The 11,473-nt window shown below is 39.6% G+C and overlaps 1 long non-coding RNA gene across 3 annotated transcripts; it reads left to right on the top strand.

The window, feature by feature from the left end:
- The first annotated feature begins 1,375 nt into the window (after positions 1–1,375).
- Positions 1,376–7,019, top strand: LOC143653150 (uncharacterized). 3 transcript variants are annotated; one of them, XR_013161121.1, is made up of 4 exons: positions 1,376–1,462; positions 3,467–3,549; positions 5,854–5,969; positions 6,651–7,019. It is a non-coding gene; the product is annotated as an uncharacterized LOC143653150 (long non-coding RNA). The 3 variants fall into 3 exon arrangements; XR_013161120.1 differs by lacking the exon at positions 5,854–5,969; XR_013161122.1 differs by lacking the exon at positions 5,854–5,969 and having other exon boundaries at positions 1,393–1,480.
- The last annotated feature ends 4,454 nt before the right edge of the window (positions 7,020–11,473 follow it).

The raw sequence follows: 11,473 nt of genomic DNA, 5'->3' as shown, positions 1-11,473 counted from the left end.
AAGACCAACGGGTCCAGAATACATGTCAGTTGGAAAGGCACATGGGAACATCGGCTAGATTTCTCTCCCGGCTTCTCATTTCATAAGGAGTCCCCATGGTGTTCTCCTCCTGCATCTCCAAAGATCTCTGGCTCTAAAACTCTCTCAGCTCTGCTGGCTCTGTAGCTTTTTTCCAAAATGGTTCCCTCTAAAAGGGCTCCAGTAAGCAACCCCACCTTGAATGGGTGGAGACTCACTTCCATGGAAACCATCTAATCAAAAGCTACCACCCACAATTGGGTGGGTCACATCTCCATGGAAACAATGAAAAAGATCCCACCCAGTAATGTTGAATGAGAATTAAAGGACATGGCTTTTCTGGGGTACACAATAGTTTCAAACTGGCACAAATAGCATTGTCATTCTTCACATCATTTCGAAGATTATGGGCACTGTTTCCTGGTTCTGACCAAAGATGTCATGTCTTGATGAAACACATATCAGAACTGACCATTGAAGTGCTTTCAGGCATACAATGTGAATGTCTATTAAATGCTGCTATAGCAATTAGACTTCATTTAGGCTAGATGGAAGATGTATGAGATGAGTTGACTGAAACAATAGAAGATCCTCAAATCAAGAATGAATCATACTTCATGGGGGAAAATTAGAATTAATTTAAATTCACGCTATCAGCACTTATTTGGTATATGTATTGCTTTCTATTACTAATGTTATCAGAAGCTTATAGAAACAAATAAGTTAATATTGTCTGTTTCACTTATATAAGGGTAAAAACATTTTAATGATAAAGAAAATTGTTTATTTAAATTGAATGAAACTGCGTGTGACATATGAATAAAAGTGACATTCCAATAAAACATAAGGAAATCAAAATGAGAAAAAGAAAATGTTTGCATGACTTTAAAGGAGAAGGGTCATGCACAAATAATCCTGAAACTAATTTTAAGTAGATCCATTTTCTTTTTTTTTTGCTTTTTTATTAATTAAAAAAAATTAACAACAAAAAACAAAAACATTAACATATCATTCTATTCTACATATACACTCAGCAATTTTCAATATCATCGCATAGTTGCATATTCATCATTTCTTACAACATTTGCATCGATTTAGAAAAAGGAATAAAAAGACAACAGAAAAAGAAATAAAAAGATAACAGAAAAAAAAGATTATACATACCATACCCCTTACCCCTCGCTTTCATTTATCATTAGAATTTCAAACTAAATTTATTTTAACATTTGCTCCCCCTGTTATTTATTTTTATTCCATATGTTCTACTCATCTGTTGATATGGTAGATAAAAGGAGCATCACACACAGGGTTTTCACAATCACACAGTCACATTGTGACAGCTATATCATTGTTCAGTCATCATCAAGAAACATGGCTACTGGAACACAGCTCTACATTTTCAGGCAGTTCCCTCCAGCCTCTCCACTACATCTTGAACAACAAGGTGATATCTACTTAATGCGTAAGAATAACCTCCAGGATAACCTCTCAACTCTGCTTGGAATCTCTCTGCCATTGACACTTTGTCTCATTTCACTCTTCCCCCTTTTGGTCAAGAAGGTTCTCTCAATCCCTTGATGTTAATTCTCAGCTCATTCTAGGGTTTTTCTCAATCCCTTGATGCTGAGTCTCCGCTCATTCCAAGATCTCTGTCCCACGTTGCCAGGAAGGTCCACACCCCTGGGAGTCATGTCCCACATAGAGAGGGGTAGGGTGGTGAGACTGCTCATTGTGTTGGCTGGAGAGAGGGGCCACATCTGAGCAACAGAAGAGGCTCTCTTGGGGGGGACTCTTAGGCTTAAATTTTAAGTAGACTTGACCTATCCTTTGTGGGGTTAAGTTTCATATGAACAAACCCCAAGACTGGGGACTCTGCCTATAGCTTTGTTTGCCCACACTGTTTGTAAGAATATCAAGAATTCAACTTGGGGAAGTTGAATTTCTCCCCATTCTCACCACTCCCGAAGGGGGCTTTGCAGATACTTTTCCACTCACTGATCGAATCAATCTGGGATTCATCGGTGCATCACTCTGAACAAACCAACAAAATCTCATATCCTACCTGAGATTCCAAGTACTTATGGCGTTCAATCAAACTATCTACATAAGTTGTGTTAGGAAATGCTCTAGTCAAAATATTAATTTTGTAACAGATAAACATTTTTTACTTTAGTCTCACATAGAAGGTGACATTTTAAATTCCAATAAGTACTTGGAATCTTATTTCTATCTCCTGATGGTCTCTGTTACGAACAAAATATTCCAAGTTTATTCACTAATGTCAGTTCATATCAATGAGACCATACAGTATTTGTCCTTCAGTTTTTGGCTAGTCTCACTCAGCATAATGTTCTCAAGGTCCATCCATGTTGTTACATACTTCATAAGTTTATTCTGTCTTAAAGCTGCTTAATATTCCATCGTATGTATATACCACAGTTTGTTTAGCCACCCGTCTGTTGATGGACATTTTGGCTGTTTCCATCTCCTTGCAATTGTAAATAATGCTGCTATATTGTTGAGTTTATTCTTAGGTATGTTACCTTTGTGTTGTTATTAATGGCATCTTCCATCATATTTTCTTACTGCTTGTTGTCTTATATGATGACCACTAAATAATTTTAATATAGTAAAAACAGCCTTCTTGCTTTAAAAAGAGGAGGTTTGATCTGCTTTTGTGGCTTTTTTTTTTACATTTTTATTGTGAAATATAACATATTTCAAAGTACATTGTAATAAGTAGTTATAGAACAGATTTCCAAGTTTGCAATGGGTTATAGTTCCACAATTTCAGGTTTTTCCTTCCAACAGCTCCAAGATACTGGTGACTAAAGGAAGTATCAATATAAGGATTCAGCAGTCATACTCATTTGTTAAATCCTATCTTCTCTATTATAACACCTCCTTCTCTTCTGATCCTTCTCCCAACCCTTTTTTTTATTTTAACACAATTTTATTGATGCATATTATGTATCATATACCATGTGTGCTGGTTTGACGCTATTTTGTACCTCAGAAAAGTTGTGTCCTTTAATCCTCATCCAGTATTGCTGGATGGGATCTTTTCTATTGTTTCCATAGAGATGTGACTCACCAAATTGTGGGCTGTAACTTTTGATTAGATGGTTTCCATGGAGATGTGTCTCCACCCATTCAAGGTGGGGTTGCTTACTGGAGCCCTTTAAAAGGGAACCATTTCGGAAAAAGCTACAGAGCCAGAGATCTTTGGAGATGCAGAAGGAAAATATCCCTGCGAAATCCTTAAAAATGCTAAGCCAAGAGAGTAAGCTAGCAGATGTTGCCATGTGCCTTTCCAGCCGACAGAGGTGTTCTGGACACATTGGCCTTTCTTTCTTTCTTTTTTTTTTTTAACATAACAACAAACAAACATGAACATTCTTACCATATGATCATTCAACTCTTTTTTTTTTTTTTTCTGCATTGGCAGGCACCAGGAATCAAACCCAGGTCTTCGGCATGGCAGGCGAAAACTCTGCTTGCTGAGCCACCGTGGCCTGCCCTCCATTCTTGGTAAATAATCAATAGCTCACAATATCATCACATAGTTGAATATTCATCACCATGATCATTTCTTAGAACATTTGCTTCAATTCAGAAAAAGAAATAAAAAGAAAAAAGAAAAAGGCTCATACATATACCACATACTCCTCCCTCTCATTGACTGCTCGTAATTCTATCTACCCAGTATGTTTTAGCTTTTGTTTCTCCTATTTTTTTCTATACTCCTTACCACTCCCTTTCATTGATCACTAGCATTTCAATCTACTAAATTTATTTTAACATTTGTTCCCCCATTATTTATTTATTTTCAATCCGTATGTTTTACTCATCTGTCCACACCATGGATAAAAGGAACATCGGACACAAGGTTTTCACAATCACACAATCACATTTTGAAAGCTATATCATTATACAATCATCTTCAAGAAACATGGCTACTGGAACACAACTTTACAGTTTCAGGCACTTCCCTCCAATCTCTCCAATATACTTTAACTAAAAAGGTGATATTTATATAATGTGTAAGAATAGCCTCCAGGATAACCTCTCGACTGTTTGAAATCTCTCAGCCATTGACACTTTATTTTGTCTCATTTCTCTCTTCCCCCTTTTGGTCAAGAAGTTTTTCTCAATCCCTTTATGCTGAGTCCCAGCTTATTCTAGGATTTCTGTCCCACGTTGCCAGGAAGGTCCACACTCTTGGAAGTTATGTCCCGCGTAGACAGGGGAGGGCAGTGAGTTTGCTTGTCATGTTGACTGAGAGAGAGAGGCCACATCTGAGCAACAAAAGAGGTTCTCTGGGGGTGACTCTTAGGCCTAATTTTAAGTAGGCTTAGCCTATCCTTTGCGGAGATAAGTTTCACATGAACAAACCCCAAGATTGAGGGCTCAGCCTATTGCTTTGGCTGTCCCCACTGCTTGTGAGAATATCAGGAATTCTCTACATGGGGAAGTTGAATTTTTCCCCTTTCTTGCCATTACCCCAAGGGGACTTTGCAAATACTTTTTAATTCATGTTCAAATCACTCTGGGATTTATCGGACCATTGGCCTTTCTTGAATCAAAGTATCTTACCCTGAATGCCTAAGTTTGACATTTTCAAGGCCTTAGAACTGTAAACCTGCCTTAATAAATTCCCACTTTTAAAAGTCATTCTGTTTCTGCCATATTGCATTCTGGCAGCTTTAGCAAACTGAAACACCATGTAATCATCCAAAGTGTATGTATTAGTTAGGGTTCTCTAGAGAAACAGAATCAACAGGGAACACTTGCAAATATAAAATTTATAGAAGTGTCTCACGTGACTGCAGGAACACAGAGTCCAAAATCCACAGGGCAGGCTGTGAAGCCGACGACTCCGATGGAGGGTCTGGATGAACTCCACAGGAGAGGCTCACCAGCCGAAGCAGGAATGGAATCTGTCTCCTCTGAATCCTCCTTAAAAGGCTTCCCGTGATTAGATTAAGCATCACTCATTGTAGAAGACACTCCCCTTTGGCTGATTACAAATGGAATCAGCTGTGGATGCAGCTGACGTGATCATGATCTAATTCTATGAAATGTCCTCATTGCAACAGACAGGCCAGCACTTGCCTGATCAGATAAACAGGTACCACAACTTGGTCAAGTTGACACATGTCCCTAACCATGACAGTGTATATTCAGTGGTTCACAGTATCATCATATAGCTGTGCATTCATCATCACAATTGACTTTTTTTTTTGTGAAAAATAACATATGTACGAAAAAGCAATAAATTTCAAAGTATACTATAACAATTAGTTGTAGAATTTCAGAGTTTGACATGTGTTACAATTCCAAAATTCTAGGTTTTTATTACTAGCTGCTCCAAAGACACTGGAAACTAAAAGAAATATCAATATAATGATTCAGCAATCATACTTCTCTGTATAACTCCAATATCTCCTTTGAGCTTTCTCCCTATCTTAAGGAATATTTGGGCTATGCCCATTCTAACTTTTTCATGTTGGAAGGAGTTGTCGATAATATGGGATAGGGGGATGGAACTAGTTGATCCCCCTCTGAGTTTCAGGACTTATCTGGCCTAGGAATCCATCTGGAGGTTGTATGTTTCTGGGAAGTAATCCTAGTGCATGGAAGCTTTGTAGAATCTCATATAAAGCCCTGAGCATTCTTTAGGGTTGACAGGAATGGTTTTGGTTGGGGGTTGGCAAGCATGATAGATAGCAATGTCTAACTGAAGCTTGCCTAAGAGTCACCTCTTGACTCGATTTGAACTCTCTCAGCCACTGGTACCTTATTTATTACACTTCTTTCCCCCCTTTTGGTTAGGATGGCATTGTCGATCCCATGATGCCAGGGCCAGGTTTGTGGCTGTTTTTTAAAACTGAAATGGGGAAAAGTTTGAATGCAGTGATCTAGAGGTCACAAGAGGGACAAAACCTGGGGTAAGTTCATCAAAACTCTGCAGTTGTAATCACTGGTTTAGAACTAAGGAAAGTTGTTCTTTGAAGTTGTAAGAAGGCCTTAGAGTTGGAAGGTCAGCTTCCAAGAACACATATATACTTTCCTGAAGATTCTCATCTCCTTTCAAGACCTCCACATTGAAGGAGATCTTACAACCCTCCTGTCTTTCACATTAAGCATACAATTACTGTATATGGTGCTCAGTATCAGATAATTCTTTTTTCTAAAACTACACATTTCCTGTTATGCTCTTCCCAGCTGAGAAGGAGAGATGCTGATCACTAATTTGTGTAAGTGCCCTTTAAGACTAGAAGTCCTTTATAGATGTCTGCATTTGTATGCTAAAGGAAATGCAACCACTGTTGATTTACTACATGTCTGCAATGTTCCAGGCACTCTGCTTTATATGAGTATCTCATTTAATCCCCAAAACCCCTATAGGGAAAGTACTATTATTAGTCTCTCTCTTATACAGATGAAAAAACTGAGGCTCAGAGAAATGAAACAAATGGTCTGAGGTCATACAACTGGTTGTTGGTTTCTATCATCTACACTTTTAGTAGCTTTAGCCACAATAAAGGTTTGTGGTGGTGGGCTAAAAAGGACCCAAATCATGCCTTAGCCAAATGGAAATGTAATCTTTTATTAAACTTTTTCGACAGCCATGGGAGAGCACTGCTCAGATCTCCCTGTGAGAGTCTGCTGTGAAGAGTGTCGCTAGCTGACAGCGTGCAGCTGCTGCACACTCAGAATCCACCGCCAAGTGTCTGCTGTCACTGAGCCACTCCCCGTCAGTGACTGAGCCTGCAGGAGACCGAGCCTGTGCAATGTGGGACTCCCCCAGGACACAATCCCCAGAGGCTTGGCTGAGACTCTCACAGTCTGCACTGCAGTTGGAGGCTCTTTCAACCCATTCCTCCTGCTTCTCACTCTTCCTGCACAGGACTTAGAGGTCCGCCCCTCCTATTCCTGTTCCTGCCCCTTACCCCCTACAGGCGTTTCCCTCAATAAACCTTGTCTTCCGCTTCTCAGAGGACCACACTGATGTACCTTTCCTCATAGTTATTATCATCTTGGTGGCCCTCTTATAGCTACTCTTCAAAGTTTCTATATTCCTCTTTGCCTTCGAATGGACGTAAGGATATAGTCTGACCAGAACTGAGCATCCAACTGGTTACAGATGCCAACTCATGTTGCCTTTGTGCCATGAGCAGCATGAACCTCTGGTCCAGTCCTCAAAGGACAGTCACTCCTGAGCACGTACCTACTCAGTTTAACAATTCGTTTGTGCCCATGAATTCTCCCAGCAGCCGCTGTTCTCCTTCTTCCCGTAAGCTGCCCAACGGGATCTCTGAAAATGGTTCGCTATTCACTTGACCTAGAAAACTCTGCAAAACCATGGAAACCAAGAGGTTCAAATCTTCGTGTTCACTTTAAGAACACCAGAGAAATTGTTCAGGCCACTAAAGGGATGCATATTTGAAAAGCCACCAAGTATCTGAAAGGTGTCACTTTCCAGAAGCGACGTGTGCTGTTCCGTCGTTACGAGGGTGGTGATGGTGGGTGTGCCAGGCCACACAGCGGGGCTGAACACACAGTTAGTGGCCCAGAAAGAGTGCTAAATTTTTGTTGCACATGCTTAAAAATGCAGAGAGTAACGCTGAACTTCAGGGTGTAGCTGTAGATTCCCTGGGTATTAAGCACATCCTGGTGAACAAAGTCTCTAAGATGCACTGCAGGATTTACAGCACGCATCGTTGGATTAACCCACACATGAGCTCCCCTTTCCACACTGAGATAGATGATCCCTACTGGAAAAGAACAAATTGTCCCTAAACCAGAAGAGGAGGTTCCACTGAAGAAACAGAAGCTTATGGCTGGGAATAAATTCATCTTAAAATAGATGCAAATTCAAGTTAAAACATGATTTGTTAATTGAACTATGCTATTAATATATTCTATTTTTTATCAGAGTAGTTTTAAGTATACAGAAAAATCATGCAGAAAGTAAAGAGTTCCCATATGCCCTCCCTCACACACACAGTTTTTCCTATCATCAACATTGTGCATTACTATGGTATCTTTGTTAGAACGGATGAAACATTATTATTATAATTACATTTTTAACTATACTCATAGTCTGCATTAGGATTCACTCTTTGTGTTGCATTGTTCTATGTTTTATTTTCCTGATAACTTATATGAGGCCTGAAATGTCTCATTTTATCCGCTCTCAAATACACAACTGAATGGTGTTGATTACATTTCCAAGGTTGGGCGTCCATCACCACCATCCATTGCAAACACCTTCCATGACCGAAGACAGAAACTCTATACCAATTAGACATTAACTCTCCATTTCCCACCCCACCCTGCCCCTGGAAACCTGTATTCTAGTTTCTGACTTTATAAATTTGTACTTTCTGTTTATTTAATATAAATGAGATCATACAATATTTGTCTCTTAGTGTCTGGTTTATTTCACGCAATATGATGTCTTCAAGGTTTACCGATATTGCAGCATTCATCAGAACTTTTTATTAGCACACCACAGGGGGAAGGGCCCTTCCAAATCCTTATAATGCAAGGATTCTGGCCTCAGTGGGCTTCTCCTCTTTCTTTGAGCTGTACACACTGGTTAGTCTTTGGATTCTTTGGCTGTACACACCGATTAGTCCTCGAGTTCTTTCCTTCATCTGAGTTTCCTGCAACTGAGTCAAGAAACTTTACTTCATCAGTCCCTGGTCGGGGTCTAGACTTCTCCAAGAATTCCTGTGGCTCTCAGGCTTCCAGCAGAGAATTCCTGGAGCTCTCTGGCACCCAGTCAAGAACTCCTGGGGTTCTCCAACATCAAGTTTATTAAACTATCTGGCTGTTTAATTCAAGGACTGACTAGCCCTTGAATTCTTTTCTGAAACTGAGTCATGGATCCTTATGGTGCCAACCCTTGGTTGAGATCTCGATTTTGCTGAGAGCTCCTGGGGCTATCCAGCTTCAATATGAGGTAGTGGACCTCCTTCATTTTTTGCATATGGCCATTCAGTTTTCCAGCACCATTTGCTGCAGAGACTATTCTTTCTCCAATGAGTAGAATTGGCACATTTGTCAAAAATCAGTTGGCCAGAAAAAATACTAGCTGGATACAAGCTTAAGGAACAGATACCTCAGCATTTATTTTCCAATGATAATACATTCAAATATCAAAATGTCCAGATTTTAACAAAAGATTACAAAACTTAGAAAGAAACAGGAAGTGATGGCCTTGGCAAAGGAGAAAACATTAGAAATCATTAGTGAGAGGGACCAGATCTGGGACATAATGGGCAAAAACTTTTTAAAAAATGACCCAAAATATGCTCAAAATGCAAAAGAAGAACATAGACAAAGAACTAAAGGAAATCAGAACAACGACAGATGAACATAAAGAGAACACTGATAGAGAGATAGAAATTCTAAAAAGGAATCAGACAGAGCTGAAGACCACAGTAAGAGAAATTAAAAATTCCTTAGAGAGGGGTTCAACACAGACTGGAGCTGGCAGAAAAAAAATCAGTGACCTTGAAGACAAGATAATTGAAATCATCCAGTCCGAGATGAAGAGGGAAGAAAGAATGAAGAAAAGTGAACAAACCTGAAGAACCTACGGGACACCATTAAGTGCACCAGTATATGCACTGTACAAGTCCAGAAAGGAGAAGAGTGAAAGAAAAGGGAATAGAGAATATTCAAAGAAATAATGGCTGAAAATATGCCAATTTATTGAAAGACATGAATTTACACATCCAAGATGCTCAATAAAGTCCAAACAGGATAATCCATGCTACAGCATATTATAATCAAACTGTTTAATGCCAAAGATAAAGAGAGAATTCTGAAAGCCACAAGAGAACAGTAACCTGTCCCATATAAGGAAGCTTCAATACAATTGTGATAATTTCTCATCGGAAACTATGCAGGCAAGGAGGCAGTGGGATGATACAGTTAAAGTACTCGAAGCAAAACAAAACAAAATAAAACAAAACAAAAAACTGCAGACCAAGAGTCTTGTCTATCAAAAATGAGGAAGAAAAATAAATATAAGAGGGAGATATGGTGGAATTCCAGTTGACCAACATGGTGGTCATCCCCCACGGAATCTATGAACAACTCGCAAAAGATAGCAAAGCCATCTTCCTCAAAACTCCTGAAAATAGTTAAAGGGTTGCAGTAATTGGAAAAGTGCCAAAAGAAAAAATAAAAGCCTGAAAATGGTAGGTGAAGTTTGTAACATCCTTGCTGGCCCCTTCTCCACCCCATCCTTGGCATGGCCTGGAGCCAGCCTGTGCTCCCATGTTTGACCCTGGCCCTGTTCCAGAGGGAGCAGAGCATCCTTTATGTGTACACAGGGGTGCCTTTATGTCAGTGCAAATCTATCCGGTGGAAGCCCAAAGACTACCAGAAAACTTGTCTTGAACTCATCCTCCCGGAATTTGTCCTGAAGGCAGAGAAGCAGCTTGCAGACAGCTAAAGCAGTGCAAGAAATAATATATACAATATGGAAATCCCCATAGGAGAAGAAAGGGAGAAAGGGGCAGAAGGAAAATCAAAGAAAGAATGGCAGGGAACTTCCCAATGTGCATGTACACATTCAAGAACCCAAAGAACCCCAAACACAAAAAACTCAAAGAGAATCACGCTCAGACACAGTAACCAAACTGCCTGATGCCAAGACCAAGGAGAGAGTTCTGAAAGCTGCAAGAGGAAAGCAAACGTTACATACAAAGGAATCCCAATAAGATTGAATGCCAATTTCTCAACCGAAACCATGGAGGCAAGAAAAAAGTGGGATGAAATCGTTAAAGTGATGAAAAAAAAAATTACCAAATCAAGATTTTTTTTTTTTGAGGGGTCAAGATTTTTATATCCAGTGAGACTTTCTTTCAAAAATGTGGGAGAGATTAAGACGTTCTCAGATAAACAAAAGCTGAGGAAGTTCATCGCAACTGGACCAGCCCTATAAGAGATGCTAAAGAGAGTTCTGCAGGTTGAAAGGAAAGGATAACAGATGGAAGCTGTAGGAAGAAATAAAGATCTCCGGTATCCTTCAATCTCTGACTTAAGTACTGTAGTGACTAGCAGGTATCAGAGGCATCTACCTAGGCAATTTGGAAGTGATTCAAGAAACAGAAAGCTTGTTCTTTTCCATCTTATTCTAGATCCCTTTTAAATTTTCTATAAGACGGGGTTTATTCTTGTGGTCTCAAGAAGATCAATAAATAGAGAGGCAGATTCATCTTAGTAGAAAGAACTAACTGAGACAACTGCACAACAGAATGGTGCTGTCATCCAGGGCAGGAGACCCCAGGTCCAGAAACTGGAAGCTCACTCATCAGGAGATTCCACCTGGGATGAAGCCTATCCTTTCTTGTTCTGTGATGCTCTTGTAATAAGACTACTTACATGAATTAAAAATGAAATGAGTAAAGTGGGGAAGGAAATTGGTTGG

Source organism: Tamandua tetradactyla, chromosome 13, assembly GCF_023851605.1.
Source record: "Tamandua tetradactyla isolate mTamTet1 chromosome 13, mTamTet1.pri, whole genome shotgun sequence".
In the NCBI taxonomy this organism is placed as follows: domain Eukaryota; kingdom Metazoa; phylum Chordata; class Mammalia; order Pilosa; family Myrmecophagidae; genus Tamandua; species Tamandua tetradactyla.
Note: the sequence above shows the minus strand (reverse complement) of the source record. Positions and strands in the feature narration are given on the sequence as shown.